Source organism: Arvicola amphibius, chromosome 3 (genome assembly GCF_903992535.2).
Source record: "Arvicola amphibius chromosome 3, mArvAmp1.2, whole genome shotgun sequence".
In the NCBI taxonomy this organism is placed as follows: Eukaryota; Metazoa; Chordata; class Mammalia; order Rodentia; family Cricetidae; genus Arvicola; species Arvicola amphibius.
The window spans coordinates 161,954,220-161,967,576 of NC_052049.1; the positions used below are offsets into that span (position 1 = coordinate 161,954,220).

Genomic DNA, 13,357 nt, shown 5'->3' on the forward strand with positions numbered 1-13,357 from the left:
AGGGTAGAATGGGAGCCCACGGAGCCGTTCTGTTCCCACTCGTCTTCCCTCCCAAGCATCTACAAAAACACGGTTAGTGCAATCATCAGGAAGTCTGAAAAACGCACAGATGGCCATCCATACGATGTCAAGCAGCAAAGAAAGGAAGGCTCTCTCGCCAGCATCCAGATCCGTGTGTTAACTACAAGTGAGTGAGTATGGTGTCTGGACGTCCAGCACACTGGGCAGACACTAGGAAAGGAAGTCAGTTCTCCGGGACTGATAGCTGTCTCGGGGATAAGTGAGTATGGACAAGTCTCTGAGGTGTACATGGTTCAGATCCTCACCCCAGCCTTAACCCCCACAGGGTTCAGGTAAGAGATGGGTGAAGGTATTCTTTTTTTTAAAAAAAAAAATATTATTTTTTTGGCACTTGGTGGTTGTGTGGCATGCCCACATGTGGAGGTCAGAGGACAACTCCAAGAGTCAGCTCTCTGCTGGGTTTCAGGGACTGGACTCACGCCATTAGGCTTCTCAGCAAGTGCCTACACCCGTTAATCATCTCTCCAGCCCCTTTAGCGCATCATTTAGAAAAGCATCCAAAGCTTAATAGTACTTAGGTTGGTACTGAGATCTCCCTAATTTAAAAACAGCTGATCCAGGAGAGTCATCTTAGAATGGCTGTGTTAAAGCATGGTGGGACAGTTTCCCTACAGCTGAAAACAAGATGGGTTCACTACACCACGCTCCATTTCATTTCTCCGCTCTTCCACACACCCCACTTCGTACTACTGGCTTTGATGCTTATTAGTGCCTTAAAAATGCTCAGTATGGATCCAGCAAATAATCCAATCCAGCACTGAGAAGTGTCTCTAGATAGGGAATTAAGTGTGCATAAGATTGGGGCAGCTACAGTTGAGACTTGGTGGAGGGAAAAGGAGAAGTAGGAAGGAAGGAGATGCCAGAAGGACAGGGCAGGGATCAAAGACGCAACAAAATAGTTGGGTGTGGTGACACATGCCTGTGATGTAGTGGCACACACTTGTGATCCTAACATTTGGGAGGCAGAGGCTGGTGGATGTCTGTGAGTTTGAGGCCAGCCTGATCTACAAAACAAGTTCCAGGTCAGCCAGGTCTGTTACAGTTTCAAAAAAGCAAAAACAACAACAAAAAAGAAATTATCTTGGGCTACATAAAATCCTGTCTTAAAAAAAGTGATGTGTGCTATCCATCTGAATATGTGTTGCTTTTATTGGCTAATGAATAAACTGCTTTGGCCTATGGCAGGGCAGAATACAGTCAGGCTGGAAGAGATATAGAGAGTAGGTGGAGTCAAGGAGATGCCATGTAGCTGCCGAAGGAGAACGACACACTGGAACCTTACCAGTAGGCCACAGCTTTGTGGTGATACATAGATTAATAGGAATGGTTTAATTTAAAATATAAGAGCTAGCTAGGAATAAGCACGAGCCATCAGCCAAACAGTAATATATTGTAATTAATATAGTTTCTGTGTGATTATTCGGGTCTGGCCGGCCAGAAGCATAAATAGAGTCTCCAGCTACAACTATAACAAAACAAAATAGATCTGTTGTGACAGTGGTGTCCACTTGTAACCCCTGCAGTTGGGAGGTAGAGGCGGGAGAGAAGGTGAAAGTTCCAAACCAGCAACAAACAAACAGCCCCCCCAAAACGCACAAATGCATATGCACACGCACACACACGCATGCACACACCTGATAAAATCCTCTAGCATTTATTTGGTCACAGACTTTCCAGAGAGAGAGAACACATGGCAAGAACATAGACCAGTGAGTGATCATGGGCAAAAAATAGGTTCCTAGAAAGAAAAAAAAAAAGATGTTTCCTGTTCCCTGTGTAGAAACAACAGTGTGCAAAAAGGTCTCAAGAGTGACCCCAAATGCTTGTGGCTTGCACATGGGGCCCAAGATGAATGTGAGATCACTGGCACACGATCAAGAAATTGGTACACATAGAGTGTGGTACGCTTCTCTTGGTTTAGTGAATGGCAGCTTGGTAGTAATAACCATGAATATTTCCAACAGACACTGAAGTTATAACAATGAATACTACTGCATTTTAGAACTAAATGGAACTGGTAGGGAATTTGAAGGCCAAACATCCTGGTAACCGAGGTGCCTTCTCCTTGATGTTAGGTACACATGACATTTCAGCTGAATACTTTCCTTCCTCTACCCATCAGTTGTTACAATCAATTCTATTATGCTAAATTTAAAGATCATCTATGAAATCGTAGTATATTGCTTGCCTCTCTCAGTTGTTCTGGGTCCAGCCTACCCATGAGATCAATAATTCATTCACTTGGAGAATGGTCTTTAAAGATGTCAGGTCAGTAGTCAGCCTTCGCATCACACATGCCCACACACCTCGTTTGGCATCATTCTTTTGGGGATTCTCTGGCCAAAACCAATAGGTACCCATATTTAATAACCTTTATGGCTGACCTTCAGACCCAGATGCACCAGTATGTTTTTCTCATCAGTGTGCTCACTTAATTATTAACAAGGCTTTCCAATAACAATGATAAAGAAAATTTAAATGGAAGCGATTAAGCCACTTTCCCAGAAATGTTCAAGGCTAACACCCATGAAGCAACTTTCCAGGACACATTGCCTTGCAGAGGCACGAATGAGGGGCCGGGGATGAATAAGCATTCACTAAAGCTCTGCCACCTGGTTACTTAACTTCTCTGAGCCGGTCTTGTTTACTGTCTCAAAAAGGGGATGGTGTAGTCACCTTGTAGAGGGGGTTCTGAGAATCAGTGGTATAGGTAAAGCTCCCACCAAGGTAGCTGAATATAGTACAGCAAACAAAACAACTAAGAGTTTAAGATGGGAAGTCAGCCTACAGGTCTGTAACTATTAGGGTCTCTACTCTGAGATTCTCAGTCTCAACTCTAAACTAGTGCCTATTTAACATGGAAAACATGCCCCGTTGGGATGTGCTGGCGTGCTTACTACCTGCAAGGCAGTGTGTTTTAAGAAGACCTGTAGATAATAGTGAGGCACTTGGTAATCTGTGGTCCACACTTGCCTCTTTCTCAAGTCAAGCAAATGGCAACCTCCCAACAGGCCATACCACAAGCAAAACATTGCCGGTGACGACACGCTCCTCCCCAGAGGGTAACCTGGAACCGGGTTCAATGCATCAAATAAATATGAAGCCTTTGTAGAAAGATAACACAGGCTTTGGGCAGGAAACACAAAGGGCAGAATCAGGAGGAACACCCCAGACGGCGGCCCCCAAATGTCCCTCATGGAGTCAGAAAGGAGGAGTTCATCCTGAAAGAAAGGGGACGGAAGCAGGTGGGACAAACAAGGGCAATGGATCGTGGAACAGAGGTCAATAAACAGTTCTGATCTCTCTCCTTATGGTGTTGTGGCCCCACCCCACACCAGACTGCATTTACACATTCACGACATGCTAGGTGTATCATGAGATCCTCACAGTACAGACACTGAAAATAAGAATCCATTTGTGCAGAAGTAGAAGTTTGGACCTTCCTCATCTTAATTAGTTGCCTATGATTGCACCTGCTTTGGAGACCGCCCCATAGGGGAGGAGGCAGGTTGGAGAAGGGCCCCTGACCCTGAAAGGTGGACATAGTCTCAATAAGTCTTCCTCGGCTTGCTTCCCTCTCCCCTAAAAAAAGATAACCCTGTTTAGCCAAACTTAGAAGCAACAGCTCAAGAGATGAGAACCCCAGCCCAACCCATCAATGGGCAAGCCTTTCCCACCAGGCTTTCTCCAAACGGCGTCACAGGTACCCTCCTTTCCATTAGGGAGCTAAGACGCTATTATTCTATTGTGACTCTCTATGGCCCTGGAAGAGCGTGACTGAAAACAACAGCAAAGCTATTTGTATTTGGGATGGAGAATGGAACATCTCTGCTCAGCCTGGAATGTTTGAGAGAATTCTTACGCAGACTCTTGAGGGCAGTCAAGTTGGAGGTCCACTGTGCTTTTTGTTTAGTTGGCTGGTTTGGGGCAACAATAAAAACTAAAAAACAAAATTAGCTCTCACTGTCCTGGTGATGTAGTCCTCAAATTATAGCTGTTCTGGAGGCTGAGGCAGGAGGGTAAGACAGTTCAAGGAATACCTGAGCTCAAGACAACCTGGTTAATTAAGACTATGTCTCAAAATAAAGCTTAAAAGGGGATTGGAAATGTCGTTCTGCGATTAGAATACTTGCCTGGCATGTGCAAGGCCCCAGGTTTGAACGCCAGAACAAAAGAAAAATCTCTCTGAAAAGAGGTATATCATAAAAGGACTTGCTCTTCTACAGGTTGAAATTGCTGAAGAATTTTTTTTCTGTCTCATTTTTTTTCCAAAGAAAGACCCACAAAAGAAAATCCTATTAGGAGAGAAATCCATCTGGTTTGCTACAGCAGTTCCAGGGTAGCCTCCATTCCCAGGATGTGGAGCAACCCAATTTACAGTTTCTGTATTCTCGCCAACTAAAGCCACTTTCCAGTCTTGAGAGACCTTGCTAGCTTCTATCTCTGATGCCAGCATCGGCTTCTCAGCATCACTCCTGATGGTTTCTGGCCATCAAGACCATTGCCAGAGAGCCTGGTTCCCCTCCAGATGCCTAATCTATGGCACTGCCCTGGGAATTGGCAGATGGCCTATGCTTCTATCTGCCTTGCCAAGCCCAGTGATATGCGCATGCTTCTCGCTGACAAGCAGTAGTTAAGATTACCAGAGGCCAACACAAAACCCAGCTCGTGCAGGACTTGGGCAAATGGGGTTCCATATTTCAATTTTAAGAATTAGAGAACCTCATCCAGGTGGTGGTGGTGACACACGTCTTTTGTTCCAGCACTCAGGAGGCAGAAGCAGGCAGATCTCTGTGAGTTCGAGGCCAGCCTGATCTACAAAGCAAGTTCCAGGACAGCCAGGATCACACAGAGAAACCCCGTTTCAAAACAGCAAGCAAACAAACAAAGAATTAGAGAAGCTCTATTGATTGTCAGTAGTTAAGGAAGACTTGCATTGCTGCTCTGTTTGATGATGAAAACATTATAAGTTTTGCTATTTCATTAGTTCCTCTCTATAGCTCTATCAGGCAGCAAGGACAGTTGTCTGGACTCCACAACAGAGAAGGATGCACGAACGCCACTTTCCCTCTGTAGCACACCTGGTTCTTCTTGTTTTGATATTTTTAAAGGTACTCCTTGGGATTTGTATACATTTTCATATGTGTGTATCATGTTCCTTGCTCACAGTCACCCTGCCCATTACATTGGCTGGTTTTGCGCTTCATGTGGGGTTGGAAATATAAAGGAAGGAAGAAGGGCCGTGGTCATGACACTTTCTCAAGAAAGAACATCACAAAACAGTTTTTGACTTTACAAAACACTCACTTTATTAAAATAAAAAAAACCCCACTATATTTTACCAGAGTCAATTCTATAACTTTTTATTGTTTTTTGTTTTTTTTGAGACAGGGTTTCTCTGTGTAGCCCTGGCTATCCTGGAATTTGTATTTTAGACCAGGCTGGCCTTGAACTCAGAGATCTACTTGCTCTGGGTCCCAAGTGCTGGGTTTTAAAGGTGTGTGCCATCCATGCAGGCCAGTTCTATCAGCCTTAATTAGAAAGGCATATACGACTAGCTAGAGATTGTGCACAATAATTTAGAGAACCCATCCTTTTGCTTGAAGCATTTATTTACCATACAGAATATGTTTCACTGTGGGCATTTTTATAAAGATGAGTCACTCTGCCTTTGCACATACTCACCCACCTCCCCTTCTGGTAGAGCCTTCCTCCTCTTCTTCCTCACTGGTCCCCCCTCTTCTCCTAGCCAGCCCACTGCCTGCTCTCAGAGCATTTGCATTTATAGCTGTTAAAAATCAAGTTCTGCCTGGGTATGAGAGCCCTCCTCTTCAATCCAGCACTCAGAGGCAGACACAGGTCAATCTCTATGATTTCAAGGCCAGTCTGGTCTTCATAGCTAGTTCAAGACCAGACAGAGCTACATAGTAAGAGTCTGTCCCCCCAAAGAAGAAACAAGGCAAAGAAAATCAAAGTCTATGGTCTGTATGTAAGAGAAAAATTTGTGAAATAAACATGAAATTTCTCCCAATAATAAAAGTTGCTGCTTATGGAAACAAAGGGTTGCAAATGTTGGAATTATAATACGATCAGCACACTTTCTCCATGCCAACAGCTTAGTTGTTTGTGAGGAAACAAAGAGAATATGAACAATTTAATTTTTTATGATTTGCCTGCGGTTCGGATTCAGCATTCATCCACCTGAATTAAATGCTCGACTCTTCTTAATCGATTTTACACAATATTAGCATGGGTCCTGTTGTGGATTATTGGTACACTGTGTGAAAGTATTTGCTGTGATTGGTGTAATAAAAAGACTGGAACGGCCAATAGTTAGGCAGGAGGTATAGGCGGATTTTCAGGGAGAGAAAGGAAGAGGAGGAGATAATTGAGGTGCAGGGAGATGCCAACGAGACTCAAAATGGCGGTAGGATATAGAGAATGGGAAAGAAAGGTAAAAAGCCACGAGAAAAATATAGTTTTGTAACCAGTCTTACCTGCCCCACTTGCCAGCTCCCAAATAATGACAAGAAAATTTCTTATTATGAAAGCTCGGCCTTAGCTAGGCTCTCCCACTCGCTCTTATAACTTAATTTAACGCATTGATATTAATCGTTTGACTGGTGGCTTTTTACCTCTCTTCCCACTCTGTGGTTCTGACCTCCTTCTGAGTCTCGTTGGCATCCTGCTGCACCCTACGTTATCTCCTCCTCTCCCTCTCTCTCCCTGAGAAGTCCTGCCTATACCTCCTGCCAAGCTATTGTCCCATTTAGCTTTTTATACACCAATCACAGCAAATACATCTTCACACAGTGTTGAAAATACCCCACAACAGGTCCCTTTACATGCGTTAAAGGAAATAAAGCTTATTTTAAAAATTGAAAAGCACTAAAAGGGAAAAGGATATAAAGAAAAATACCAGCTAAAAACCTTCAACAAAGCCTAACTCATTACAAACCCACTAACCAGGACGTCGTGATAGGTTCAGAAGGATACAAGGCCAATGTGAACCTTTGGCCTAGTTGTGCAAGCATTGCTAAATCAATGAATGAACTATTTCAGAGAGGATTGAACTTAAAAAAAAAAGACGAGTATTATCTAACACATTTACCAATAGAAAATGACAGTTTAGTTATAAACACTTATCCATAACTTAGATCATGTTGTGCTCTAAGAAAATCTTCTTTAACCCTCCTTACAGGATTTGCTTTAATGATAGTGACCTTTCAACTTTAAAATGAACATGAAATACATTTTAAAAAGAGAAAACTGAAAGCCTTTTCTAGGTGAAATGGTCCTTCTTCCTTTCAGTGTCCTGGCCGAAAGAGGTTACTTGGGTGTTCTAGATTCATACATTGAAGTCTAAAAGTAGGCCTGTCTGGGTTCAGATTCACCACCTGGGCGTGCTCATGATGGTGACGGGGGCCTTCATTTCTTTACCTGACCAAACGAGGTAATGAATATCTAAGACATTTTAAAATTCTCCCTAAAATTTTAGACGTCACATACACCAAGGTGAAGCACTGGTCTGATGAAACCATACCCCTGTCACTGGGCCATGGGACATGGTGAAACATTTCAACACCACGGGAAATGCCATCTTGGAAGCCTAGGGTATGGTATTTTTACACCACTGTCCATCACAAAACCTTTGAATTCTTTAATTCTCCTTTTTCCTTCAAACCCCTTGCCAGAAGAACCCCAAAACTGCCGGCCACGGTACTCCTGGTTTATGCAGAGGTCTATCAAGCCAGTGCCTCTGTGTCCTAGGAAAGGGCTCAACTCTCTTTTCAAGTTCCTTCTAGAAGGCACTATACTCTTCCCCTCATCCACCACCCTCCCGCGAAACTCCTGAAACAGCTCTGCTTGGGAAACCCTTTTAAATAAATTCCTCTGTTCCTTAAGGATTCAGTTCCATGACATCGTCTTAAATTGTTCTTCAAAATCTGTTGTCGAGCATCGCCCCTGGAGCTCCTCATCTGACTAAAGACACAAAGGGGTGAGCTGGAGCTCCCATGTTGGTGAAATGAGCCGAAGACCAGTTTGGGGACTGTCCCTTGAACACCACAAAGAGAGAGAGAGGAGAATAGTGACGCACACCTGAATAGGTCGCCTAGAGCGGGAGAAAAACTAAGGCTTGCTGTGGATTGAGTAGGAGGGCAACACTCGCGCACGCGCGCGAACACACACACACACACACACACACAACACACACACACACACACACACACACACCCCGGTGAGAGCAGGATGAAGAGGCAACACCAGGTATCTGACAACCGCAAGGCTCGGATCCGGACGCTGTCTCTAAGCGGGTATCGCAGAGCCCTCCCTGACATCTCGGCAGGTTACAGTTAGAGCATCCCTCCGCCCCCCGCCCGGCTCCCCCACCCCCCGCGAACTCGGTCCCCAGTGTCCTCTAGAAACGCCGGCGTGGCTGTCGCCGCTTCGAATCCCCTGGTCCACTCACCGCCCTGAGCGCCGGCGGCCGCGTCTCTGGCCAGCCTCCGGCCCCGCATCAATCATTAACGCGGCGGGCCCGAGGCCGCTGCAGCCCCAGAAGGGGTGGGGGGGATGTTAGGCGACGCAAGACAGGGGACACCTTCATCCCTCGTCGCGGCGCAGACACACCCTAACCCCGGGGGCCCCCGCCCTGCGCGGCGCCGCCCTCCCCCCGCCAGCGCCTCGCTCACATCCCGCCTCCCGCCGCCCGCCCCGCGCGCACGATGCCACAGATCCACCGCCGCTCCGTCCGCCACCGCAGTCAGCCGCGCCACCGCCGCCACCACCGACAGAGGCGGCCTTGCTTGACGCTCTGACACAGGCGAGCGTGGGCGAGGGTCGCCGCCGGGAATGCCGTGCGCAGCTGTCCCCCGTTGCCCGAGCTCCCGGAGCAGCCGGCTCCCAAGCCGAGGCCGCGTCGCCAACCTGCGGCCGCGGGTCCCGCGCGCACGCGCGCGCACAAAGGCTCCGACGGGCGACCGGCGCCCGAGGTGTGCCTTGCGCGCGCCCTAGCTCAGCCCGGGGCACCATTGCCGCGGCGCCTGCTGCAGCGGGGGCGCGGGCGCCAAGGGACCGCCAGCCCCTGCCTCCCGGCGCTCGCACCCCGCCTCCGCACCCCGGAGCCCAGCCGGCCACCACCGCCAAGCCGCTGCTGCGCTGGGACGAGGTGCCCGACGACTTCGTGGAGTGCTTCATTCATGTCCGGCTACCGGCGGCTGCCGTGCACCGCGCAGGAGTGCCTGGCCTCGGTGCTTGAAGCCCACCAACGAGACGCCTCAACTTCTGGACGCACTTCATCCCGCTGCTGCTGTTCCTCAGTCAAGTTCTGTCGCCTGTTCTTCTGGGCGGCAGCGACTTGCCCTTCCACCACCCCTGGCTGCTGCCAGCCTGTGTGCTATGCGTCGGGAGTTGCTGCTGACCTTCGCCAATGAGCTGCACGGCGCACGTGTTCAGCTGCCTGTCGCTGCGCCTGCGCGCCGCTTCTCTTTCCAACCTGGACTAGCTTCCATCATCTACTACGGCTTTGGCAGCACCGTGGCCTACTACTACTACCTGCTGCCCAGCCTGAGCCTGCTGGACGCCAGGGTCATGACGCCGTATGTGCAGCAGCGCCTGGGCTGGCACGTGGACTGCACCCTCCTCATCGCGGTCTACCGTGCGCTCGTGCTGCCGTGGCCTTCGTGCTGGCCGTGGCCTGCACGTGGCCTGCTGCAAGACGACCGCACATGACCTGGTGCTCCTACCCCTTCGCCCTGCGCACCTTCGTCTTCGTAATGCCGCTCAGCATGGCCTGCCCCATTATGCTGGAGAGCTGGCTCTTCGACCTGCGAGGCGAAGAACCCACACGCTCTTCGTGCACTTCTACCGCCGCTACTTCTGGCTGGTGGTGGGCCGCCTTCTTCAATGTCAGCAAGATCCCTGAGCGCATCCAGCCGGGTCTCTTTGACATCATCGGCCACAGCCACCAACTCTTCCACATCTTCACCTTCCTCAGCATCTATGACCAGGTGTACTACGTAGAAGAGGGCCTGCGCCAGTTCCTCCAGGCGTCCCCTGATGCGCCCACCTTCTCCGGCACTGTGGGCTACATGCTGCTGCTGGTGGTTTGCCTGGGGCTAGTCATCAGGAAGTTCTGAACAGCTCGGAATTCTGCAGTAAAAAGTGAGCCTCCACCCGGGAGGAGGCTATGGTTTGCCCACCTGTTTGCGTGGAGTTTTCTCTGTTGTATTGTTGGTTTGTTTTCAAGTTTTTGTTGTTTCCTTTGCTAGAGGAGGGTGCTGTAGACCACAAGGGAAAAGGTCTGGGCTAGTTGGGGACCGCCAGTCCCCTGGCTTTGGAAGAGGAGGATGGGGATGAAGCAGAAGAAAAGGCCTCTGGAAGAAAATTAGGTATTGTCTATTCAGGGATTTTGCAAAGACACTGAAGAAATCACAGAACCCCAAGCAGTTGGCGTTCCTAACAGTCTTGTGTGTCCCTTAGTGAATTCAGGCAGGTATGCAGTAAAGAGGATAAACACAAATCCCTGGCTGCTCCCACTGCAGTCTAGAAATGCTTGGATTTGTCAAAAGAATGGACCCTTTCTGTGTTGAGAAATGGGCACAAGAGACACAAACCCAGGGCTTAACCCGCTAGACAATGCATGGAATGTGAACACAAGTTAATTATTTCAAAATGTTTATCATATGTTATTTAAGTGATAATATATACAATAATATTTTTTTCATAATTTATCAAAGCCCATGAGACGCGCTGAGTTTTTTCCATCACACATTTCTGGTTTTGCAGCCTTCTACATCGCACATGTGAGCTGGACATCAGGACAAGCTGCTTAAGCACTCTACCACATTTTTAAACAGTGTTTTCTGAAGGCCCGTGAGTGTCATGATAAAGCTGAATGACTACTTAGGGGCCCCGATTAGACTATTGGTGAGGCCCCAGTGGTTTGTATAGGTCTCCAATTCCTACTTACTTTAATGTAGTACACAAACCCCACCCTGGGTTTTTGTTATTTTTTTTAATCTTTTAATTTGATTCTTTTCTCTCTACTTATTTAAGTTGCCACTAAAATAAATGTGCCTTTTGAAGCAATGCCCAAATGACTGGTCCTCAGACACTGTTCTTGTACTGGGAGAATAGCGTCTTCTTACTACTTTTCTGCAAATCATGGTTGAACAGAAGGGAAGGAAGACAGGCTTGGTTTTAGGTTTGTAGTGGGAGCAGAAGTAGCTCAGAGGTGTACAGTGCATATGACTTCTGCAAGACTCAGCCCTCTAATGTGGCTGAGGTTCCTGATGCAACCACAAGGGATGGGAGAGAGGACAGGAATGCACGTGACCTTGCTTAACGTTTGAAAGGCAATCAGGAGTACGCGAGGCAGTTCTATTATGAAAGTCAGGATCGTGCTACTTACTACTGAAATTTCTAAGACTCCAATTGTCCAGTTAAACACCAAAGTCTCATTTGAATCCAGACTATGGAAATGATTGGCAGCTATTTCAGAAGGTTAGCGACATGCCCCCAGACTCTTCCGATGACCTTACTGGCCAGTGTTGTTAGACATTTCTTATACATGTTAACCTGTCATTAAAATGGCAGCTCTTCATCACAAACCACCGAGGTAGTGTATATTAAATATGCGTCACGCTTCTTGGTAAGCCCTTCTGGCTAAGAGCCAACACCACATTGGTGAATGGGAGTCTCGGCTTCATGGTATAATTTTAGGCAAGCACATGGGGTACATGAGCAGTTACCTCAGTACTGGTCAGACGGTGCTCCCAAAAAGGTAGCTGTTTTGTGTATGCTCTTAATTGCTACTGTATTTGTAAATAGTGAATCTTGGCACAATTCCCTGGAGGAACCAATGCCCTGTGTGTGTTCACGTGCACACACAAGTTAAATTCCTGTGTGCGTATTAACTTGAGGGCTTCTTACTGGGATTTTAAATACACTTTGCACAACCCTGTGAATGTCAGCGTCTCATCCTTTGCTGCGTACTCGCCACAGAGACTGAACCTCAGCAACACTTAATTCAGCACGTGTGTTCAAGGATAACTGGAGATCAGGACACAGCCACATCTACTTACTTGCGTGTCACTGTTGTAAGGTAGCAAAGAACGTTCCTTTGTAAACTAGAGAAACTGTAGGGTTTGTTGTTGTTTTGCTTTTGTTGAATGGGACCCCCTCCCCCAGCTGATACACACACTTTTAAAAGAGAGAGACATCTGAAAGAAGCTGTGAGCGTGAGGACAGGAAGGAAAACCCAGAATTTGCCACTTTAGGCTTTGGCTAGAGGTCTTCCAGGTCCCCTCTTGCTATGTGTCTTTGTCTTTAAGCAGAGGCCACTTGAGGATGAAATCATGCCCGTATCATTTTCCAGTGATTATGATGCATGAGCCAACGAGATGACCTGCTTTCCCAGGAAAGGTCTCCCCACCCCTATGCTCCAGGGAGAAGGAGGATTCGCTTCCCCTCCTCCTGGCATTTCCCTTCTCCAGGTTCCTTTCCTCCTCTTTATGAGCCACTAGCATTGGCGATAGGGCATTCTAATTGGAAACAGCGGATCAGCTTGCCTTCCTGTTTGCAAATAGTTACCGCACACACCATCAAGATCAGGGATGGCTTGACTCCATGTGACCGGCTGAATTATATTATTCCTGTTAAGGCGGATAATGCTGTTTTAGAGCAAATATTTACTCGGTCTCCGTTTGCACAGTGCTAACCAGGCTTATTACACGTTTCAGGAGTAATGTAGCCCTCAGAATGAATTTCTTTAAAAAATACTTTTCCATGAGCTCCATTTTGCCACATCCATTAAATTCAGTTTTCTTTTAGTACATTTAACAGTTCCCGATATGTGACAAATTATAAATAAGAATTCACTCTGCTATCTTCATATAATCTAATTGGCAGTAAAATTCTGAACGATATTAGGAAATCCATCTTATTTTCACTTGTTAGTCGGAATCTCGGTGGCATCTCCAGGAGCAACCCCTTGGAGTTATGCCTGGAAATGACTGTCTGATTCTGTGTCTGTTGTTCTGTGGGTTGGTCCCAGGGCTGGCTGGCTTAGGTTTAGTTGGTTAGGGGGAGAGCCTTTTCTCCTACCCGTCTTGCCACTCAGGTGAAGAAGGTGACCTTCCAGAGAAAGGAAGTACAAGTCCTTCATGTCGTGACTGGCTTGTAAAAATAAACATGATCTTTTCTCAGTGGCCATCCACGTTCCATAAATAACCCAGGGAGAAAGTATGGGGCTGCATAACTGTCCAGAGTGGCC

General features: G+C 47.2%; 1 pseudogene; it reads left to right on the top strand.

The window, feature by feature from the left end:
* Nucleotides 1–1,917: 1,917 nt before the first annotated feature.
* LOC119809448 lies at nt 1,918–10,249 on the top strand (annotated as a pseudogene).
* The last annotated feature ends 3,108 nt before the right edge of the window (nt 10,250–13,357 follow it).